Here is an 8,256-nt window from a genome sequence, read left to right on the forward strand (position 1 = left end):
AATTTCGAGCTTTAGGCGAAGTAGCGCCGCTGCCTCGTTGAGGTTCAAAATACGGGTCGCCCCAGCCACGAAGAATAATTGCTAAGAAATCGAAATATGTCCCGCAACGAATCGTACCAATATACACGCGTGTTTTTTTTTTTTCTCAAATAGCACAACTTTACTATTACCGATTAACGGAGCAAAGACAAAGCACAACAGTTATGAGCTCGGTTAATGTATTGGCTAGTTAAAACGTGAACAATAAGGCATTACTCGATTTAGTCGAAAGTTAATGGTGGCGTTCCATAAATGGAGAGACGATCCAAAGAATAGTAAGACGGAATATACACAACATCGAAAATAGCATCGAAAGCGGCAAAAACATACATGTATTCATACATGTACATATGTTCACCCTGAACAAATTACTGTGCTTTAGGTTATTCCTGTTGCACTGTAAACGTGACTATCTGTTGGCTATCGTGAACCATCATTAATAAATACAAAAAAAACTAAGCACATTCTAATTTTTGAGGCGTAGCATTTGCTGAAGACGCTGCCGCGTAACATGGAGCTGCTCACACCAAATAGCGGCGTAAAGAGATGCTGTCCTGACAATCGTAGAAACATAATTGACCGTCCTGAAGACTTTGCGTTGAATCGTATTTTTACAGCCCTATTGATGGGTTTACTATTCGCAGCTTTTTTTTTTTTTTTTCTTTCGACGTTCTCGACTGTTTCTCTTGTGTGAACAAATTGTCGAGATCGTTTCTTCGCTACTGCGTCAAGGTCTGCTAGAAGGTTTTAGCTAGAGGCAAATCAGGTCGGGCCTATTTGGAGCTCTCCAACAATCCTATTAAATGGGTCGATAAGCATTTTCCAACGGTGAAATTCGAACGGACGATTGCATGTTTATGGTTACTATGGCAACGTAGTCAAGGAGATGGGCATAAGCCATTTAGATTTCGACCGGCCCACTATTCACGGTTACTTTGGTTTCACTTAATGGACTAATAATGATCATACAATATATGTATCATTAAAGCGTTCGCAAATAGTATTCTATCTTGTCTACAAGCACTGTGACATTCAGCGGTTCTGGCTTAAATATCATACAGTAAATGTAGTCGTTAGCAGCCGTCTAGCCTTCATGGACCGATAAATCGATTTCAGTTACTCATATATTCAACGTTATTTATCCTTAGCTATGGAACAGCCTACGAAAGCGCACCAGTTAGGCGAAGGGAAGAGGTTGACCCATGTCATTATCTGGGTTGGGCCCTGCATTTGTTTTCAACGTTTCACGTTCAACTGAAACGTGCATCGTACCTAATATTTGAGCCACTTCCAAATTTTGTGAATGGATAAAAAAATATCCGCATTATAATAAATATATAGGATGGACGACAGTAATCAAAATGTAATTTATTAAGTGTCGTCGTATAATGTCAGCGTTTTCAAAGACGCCATTCATTCCGAGCATGATGAAAATAAACTAGAGCATCAAACGAATCGAATTCGTAGGTGGTACCGATGGCTGGGTGCTAGGAACGTTAGCCCACCGAACTAAAGATAGACCCAGCTGTCAACTATAGTTAAGCGACCATCGTAGAATACATCAGCACAGTGTAAACGACTGTTCGCAATCATGTATAGGGGTAGAAATTGTACGTTATATGTAGCCTACTTATAATCGAAGGAGCACTGGCACAATGGTACAGTCTTAGAGCAGACACGTTGCGGACAACAAATCTGTTTGTAGGGTTTGCACGATACGTAGTTTATTGGTTTTGTTGCCTCCAGTGTTGGTAAGCAGTCTCGAATCATGCAACCGTTACGGGTCTTTTGTCAGCCTTCCGTATAATCGATCCTGGCATTCTGTAGGCTTGCATAGAATATTACAATGTAACAGTTTGATTAGGTTAAGATCTGACCAAATTACGTCACCTATTGTTCCTTCTGAAACTGTGCTCTCAACTTTTTTCTTTACTTACTTCACGCACGTCGTCGCAAGCTGCGGATATATTTTGAACTTGAGAGCTCCCTGTTGTATGGGAAAACTATTAATCACATGTACATGTGTTTGTGAAAAGCTTATGTCTCAATACTTAACTCGAGACCATATTCTATGTATTTACGATACACACGAATCATTAAAAAAAAAAAAAAACATTTGTATCTACTAGTTCGTATGGAACTGCAGGACATTCGTCGTTAGCAAATTTTCAGTTTGGCGGCTGCCCGTGTTTTATGAGTTGCTTATTCGTGGGTTTCTGATAACTACAAAACCCAGTTAATCAAATAATGGGACATCTATATATTGCTAAACCGATTGGCTATCATCGCTAATAGCATCCTGTACGCGCATATGATTAGCTCGCAATACTGACTTTCGTTAGTATAGGCAGAAAGCGTCAATGAGCAAATTTTTCCTAGCAATGCCCTTTGTCTATTCTCACTTGAATACGGAGGCGCGATACCGTTAATGGTGAGGCATGTCGCTATAATTTAATCTTAAATTTCAATAGTAAACGTCCAAATTTTCAGGCGGACAGGTTCCCTGGTAGAGATGTTCGATTCATCTTGAATAGTTATGTAAGTTTTAAGTCAACTTTTTATACTATAAATAGAAATTTTTTCCGGCGATACTGTTATACGCAGCTAAAACGTTCCCTTCGAAGTCGTATCAAGGATGGTTAGATAGAAGCCGTTAGAAGAGCTATTCATAAACTGGATTTACATCTAATTTCATTTTGAAACGCTTGAAATTCTTTTACTTACTTAATGCCTCACCATCCATTACGTGCGTATTTTACAACGTGAACATAGGAAGCCGAACTTATCGTCGAACTAAAAATATTTACATTTCTGTATTATTGAAGTTTTCACTTTTTGTATTTTGTAGCGGCTATTTGTTATGTTTCGAGCTTATTGTTTACTTCGAACTTAAAATGCTTAGATGTGCGATAGCAATTGATTTTTCATGCCAACCATTTCGAACCCGTCACTCTGTACGAGCTAATAACATTAATACAATTTAACGCATTCATTTATCGATTATTTTTAATGGGGTTTTGCTAAATCCAAGATTCAAGATTTAACGTTCAGGTCTCAAACATCGTCAGCGAGATTTGTGCTTTAGGAGACGTACTCTCCAAGGATAGATAAATAAATACACGTCCAAACATAGATGAAGATGGCCTTTCAAAATAAGTTACGGAAAAATACCATCGAACGAGTATGTTAAATTTTCTTAAATGGAAATAGCTTGTTTACAAAAATTCATTTTATTAGAGAGAGCTCAGCTTGCATATATTTCTGGCTCAGAATGCGCATTTATTAGATTGCTAGTGTTATTCAATGTGTTCTTGCAAGACCTACGCGTTTCAAATATTGGCGCCAAGCCGCATTAAAGTTGCCGACTCATAACATAGATAAACGCTGCAAAGCCTGCTAAGCCTAATTTCAAGCTATTATTGGAATACTGTTTATAATTTGTCATGCAATTTTTTTATTTTAAACTGCTGCTGTAAAGATCATGTTGTTGTTGTTGTTGTCGTATATATCTTATGTATGGCGTATGCACAGCCGGTAGCTGAATAAAGAAAAAATATTGAACGTAAGTGTGGTCGAACATACACAGGTATAAAGTTAAGAGATAAAATAATAGGCAAATAAAATATTATGACTGCTAAAGTGTAGCAAGCATCCACCGACTGGATAAGCATAACACTCATAAGCAAAGCAGTTTGTTGGAAATCTGATTTTCTCTTTGCATCGCCATTCAGAGTTTGCTCCTATCGATAAAACCAAAGCATGACGGGCAAAACGCCGATCGTCGCCGACATCATCGCGCATTGTAATGCTAGTTCCGCTATCATCGCTGCTTGCTGATATGCTCCCCCGTTTACGAAAAGATCCGCTCATGATCTAACGTGAACCGTTCAACGTTGAGCCTGCGCAAAAACAAACAGGTCTCGACCCCCTATCTGTTTCCAACAGCAGTCTTATCCAACATCTTATGTGTACGCTTCTGATGTCTGTGGTGTACTAACTTTGCTGTGTATTTATTTACATTGTTTTGTCCCTAAGTATTTGTCTATTCCCTTGCTTATCGTTACTTCAGCGTAAGAAGCGAAGCTTGTTTGATTTCAGGTTAGGACTAAGCGGCGGCGGTCAAATGAGACTTGTTGTTTAGCCTTCGACATTGAAAGACAATTCAGCACCGGAGAGCCCAGATCGAAGAGGTCGGACTGTCGGATTAGAGAAGCATGATGGATGCGGTTTTGTAAGCAGAGGAACAGCGTTAGATAGAAAGAGCAAGGGACCAGTTTCCGTCGCAAAGCAACTTCCTTTTTTCGCCGTTCTCTAGCGACCCGAAAACAGTTTGATCGGTCGCCTGTGCCGCCTTTTCCATGTAGTAGTCGTGACGTCTTTTAGATGTTGGTCCACAAGACGGGTAATCAGCGACGGGTTGCGCCGGAGAATCAGGCCGTCAGAGTATCGAGGGTCGTGGGCTCGCTCTTGGGCCAGGGGCGGGATATAGGCCATGTAGATTGGTGATGGCCGACGGCCCATGACAAGCGATTGCCGTCTTTCCTGAATGAGGTCCCACACAGTTGCTGCTATTGCTAGTGGGCTGATTTCTATAGCAGGGATCATGCTGCTGCTGCTGCCGTACCAACAACGCAGCAATGTACGCCTGCTCTGTCGCTAACTCCAAGACAGCTAGCTAGTGTTTACCTATCTATTCAGCGTATATATATAGCTTGAGGAAGGACAGCCACAACAACAAGCGTCGGCACCACCATCGGCGACCAATCGCCTGATTTCAACGCGTCAGAGCAAACGACACACAATAGTCCGGTTATGCTTATAAATTTTTTTCAATTCTGCGGTTGGAAAACAGAATCGTTGTCGGGTTTACGTAAATGATATGTACGTGAATATGCATAGATAAAGCAGGCCAATTATTGGAACCTTTCAGCTTTCGTACACTAGCCGCAAGCGTGGTTCGGTCTAAGCGGGTTCGTCGCATAACAAATAGTTACTGCTGCCAGTATGACCACAAGCAATATAAGACAGATACTTCCTACACCTTCTCGACGAATAATAAACGAATCTCACCATTTTAGTCGAGCGTTTGCAGTCAGGACGTCGCCGGCGAAGCCTCGAAGAAAGAAGAAATACTGCTGATTCGGTGCCACGACGCCGTCCCGCCTTGCACCCTAATAATCATTGCTTGTCATCGTCGTTGTTGTTGTTGCCAACGACAGCAATCGCTGCCGATTCGTCGGGTCGCTGAAAAAAGTGCACAGCAAAATAAATGAGTGGACGAACGGCCTTTCCGCTGCTCTGCATCTATAAGGAAAAGGAATTGTTTGATCGCGTCCTTTTTAGAATGCTCTCATCGTTGCCGGCCGTTCGGTCATCTCCGGTGACTGTCAGCGAATCACCGCTGGCGCTGTCGTGCCTCTTTTCGTGCCGTGTATCTCTCGCCTTTGTCCTTTGTTCTCTAGCAAGTTTCCGAGTCTACCAGCCGCGGCTTGTCCTATCTGTCAATCCCATATCATATCTATGCCTACTCCCGCTTTTTTCTCACTCTCTCTCGCTTGCTGGCGCGCAACTTTATTAGGACAAATATCATTAGATAAAAAGGCTGCTGCGTATGAATCCACATCTATAGGAAAACAGGACGACGCGAAAGCGTGGTAGTTGAAAGAAAGGCTAAGCCACAAACATTTGTCACGGCGGCGGATGGGCGATTAGCGTATTGTATGAATCTGTGTAACTAATAACGTCTATGGAACACAGACGGTCTCCCTGTACCTATGCGTGTGTACGGTTCTCGCGGACGCTGATGACAGTACAAAAATATGGAATACGTTATCCGATGCTAAAGCATTGCTCTGACCTCGAATCTATTCATATTGGGAGAGAAAGCTTGGGCAATTGTAAAATGAAATCTATGAACATCGTAAACATTGGCAGAAATCTCTAGAACGACAAAGAATAGGCCATTTTTTCGTTGTGTATATAGATGATCTAAGACTGTATGGTTTAGATGTATCGGCTTACATGTTTTTAATGCAATGACTATTCGGAGATTTTCTACATTTTACGTCAAAAATTAGAAACTGAACACGCTCTCGTTGAAGATACAAGCAATATTAGCGCTTAGCTTTTGAGACATTTTTTTTTGTCTAATTTTGAAGTACTTTAATGTACGTTACAGTATAATAAACATTACGTGATATGATGAGGCCTGACGGGTTTTCCAATTTTTTCCAACTTCTGTGTACCCCTCCAAGTGTTTTTTTCTGCGTGATTATTTCGTAAAATTCGATATTACTATTGCTATGCTCGCATCTTTTTTCTCTCAGTCAACTCAGAGCAGTTTCTGAGATCGTATTTGTAATTTTAAATTATATTTTGTGTTTGTTTCCTCGTGTTCATGACTGCTGTTCGAAAGAGGAATCATTCGGTCACTTTTTCTTGCCGGATCTACGTCGCCGTCCAGACATACGCAACCTAAAACGTCTGTTTTATATTCAGTCAAATCGGCCATTCATGGTTGAGGCGTAGGGTAGATGTATATATATATATTTACATTTAAGTTTGAAATGTGTTATTTTTTGGAGTACGTCGCCTTTTATTTCTCAGTAAACTTTCAGTAATACCTGTAATAACGTCGCAATAGCGAGTACATATCTAACTTCGGGAATAGCGTTAATTAAGTAAAACATATTTCTTCTTTCTGTTTCTGACAGCTTCTGCTCATCTCTCATTCAAATTGACTGTTGGCGGTAGTCCTACCCGCCTTCTGCATTTAAAACATTCGGGCGGATAAACAAGAATCTTATGTAACGGAACCATACATAAAACCCTGTACTAGTTTTACGCGGCGCAAATAGGAACCTTCGTGTTTCTAACTATTCGTCGCAATCGCTTCATTCAGTTCTTCAAAGGAGTAAGCATCATTTCTTCAATCCTCAGGAGTTCCCTGGCGTTTTTAAGCGCTACGTGCATTTTAACCGAAGTAGTAACTCGCAATTGAATTCTCCAAATACAACTTGCCTTGGCTATCTTCATTTTTAATTTCTAATCTTCCGCTCCCCTCAGGTATCGAACAAGGCCGATTTGAATATGGTCATCGATGCATTGAGAGAACAGTGTGTGGAGTCACCTAGTTTCAGTATTCCTTACTTCGAGATCATCAACCATTACAGCATGCTAACTAAACTGTCTTCAGCATGGGGACGGCGTTAGCATTCTGTAGAGGTTGGAAAAATGTTTAATGTTTTTAAGGTTCTTATGAATTTTATATTAGTTAGACAAATGGTCCTTTCGGCGTATTATTTCCTTCATTAATAGGCAGATATATGGCCAATATGGGTACACAGGCATAATTCTTCCAGTATATGATTCATATTGTATTACGCCTTAAATACTAACATAAGCTGTCTTCACACGAAACGGATGAGATGTCTGTTTTTAGTGAGTCCTATTTACGTATGACTGTTACTTGTGGTAACGAAAACTTAATTTTAATCAGATTTGAGGTAAATCTCCAAACAGTAGGATGAATTTCTCGTACGTGCCGCATAATCAGAGTTCGAGCTAATGGGTTTTTCATCGTCTTCGACCTTTCTCCTTCAAGTATACTTTAAGGATTCTTTCTTGGTCCCCTGCTCCTCGTAATCCTTTTTTTTTTGTTTAGCTACGGTGACTTATAGAGAAGTAATTTTTAAATTATGCGCTAAGTGCTTGTAAATCTGCATTTGTATTATCCAGTCTGATAATGATGATAAACATTGCTTTGTAGACAAGGCCACATTTAATCATGACGCCTTAATTTTGTAATAACCTGAACGTCGGAACACATTTCTGTTAGTGCCCGCGGTTAGTTATCGCCTATAAAACGCACGGATTCCCATCATGTTTTGTTACCTCGGTACCGTTGTCATTTTGTATCTAAATTTCGGCGCCCGCATTGCCAATACGTTTTTATTAGGGAGCACGCGCTTTACATTGTTATGAAGGCGTGAAGTTTATGTTTGACTGCATTCGATTTTGGTTGTATATGAAGCCTTTTCGCCACTTTTTTTTTACGATGTTTGAAGTAGTGCGCAGTAAATTCATCCGGCGAGTATCAGTGATAAGCGATAGCGTGTCCTGTGTATAGATCTTATGTCGATTATTGATGTACTTTATAATCTTAATATAATCATGTGTTTGACTTTTCAGTCCATTGACGGTTCTCACGCCACGTGG

At 40.4% G+C, this 8,256-nt stretch overlaps 1 long non-coding RNA gene across 1 annotated transcript; it reads right to left on the reverse strand.

Moving 5' to 3' along the window:
• Positions 1 to 1,737: 1,737 nt before the first annotated feature.
• LOC147754298 (uncharacterized) lies at positions 1,738 to 5,513 on the reverse strand. Its single transcript, XR_015317325.1, has 2 exons — positions 5,110 to 5,513; positions 1,738 to 1,867 (listed from the first exon to the last, which is right to left on the reverse strand). It is a non-coding gene; the product is annotated as an uncharacterized LOC147754298 (long non-coding RNA).
• Between the last annotated feature and the right edge of the window lie 2,743 nt (positions 5,514 to 8,256).

Source organism: Varroa destructor, unplaced genomic scaffold, assembly GCF_002443255.2.
Source record: "Varroa destructor unplaced genomic scaffold, Vdes_3.0 BEIS01000007.1, whole genome shotgun sequence".
Taxonomy (NCBI): Eukaryota; Metazoa; Arthropoda; class Arachnida; order Mesostigmata; family Varroidae; genus Varroa; species Varroa destructor.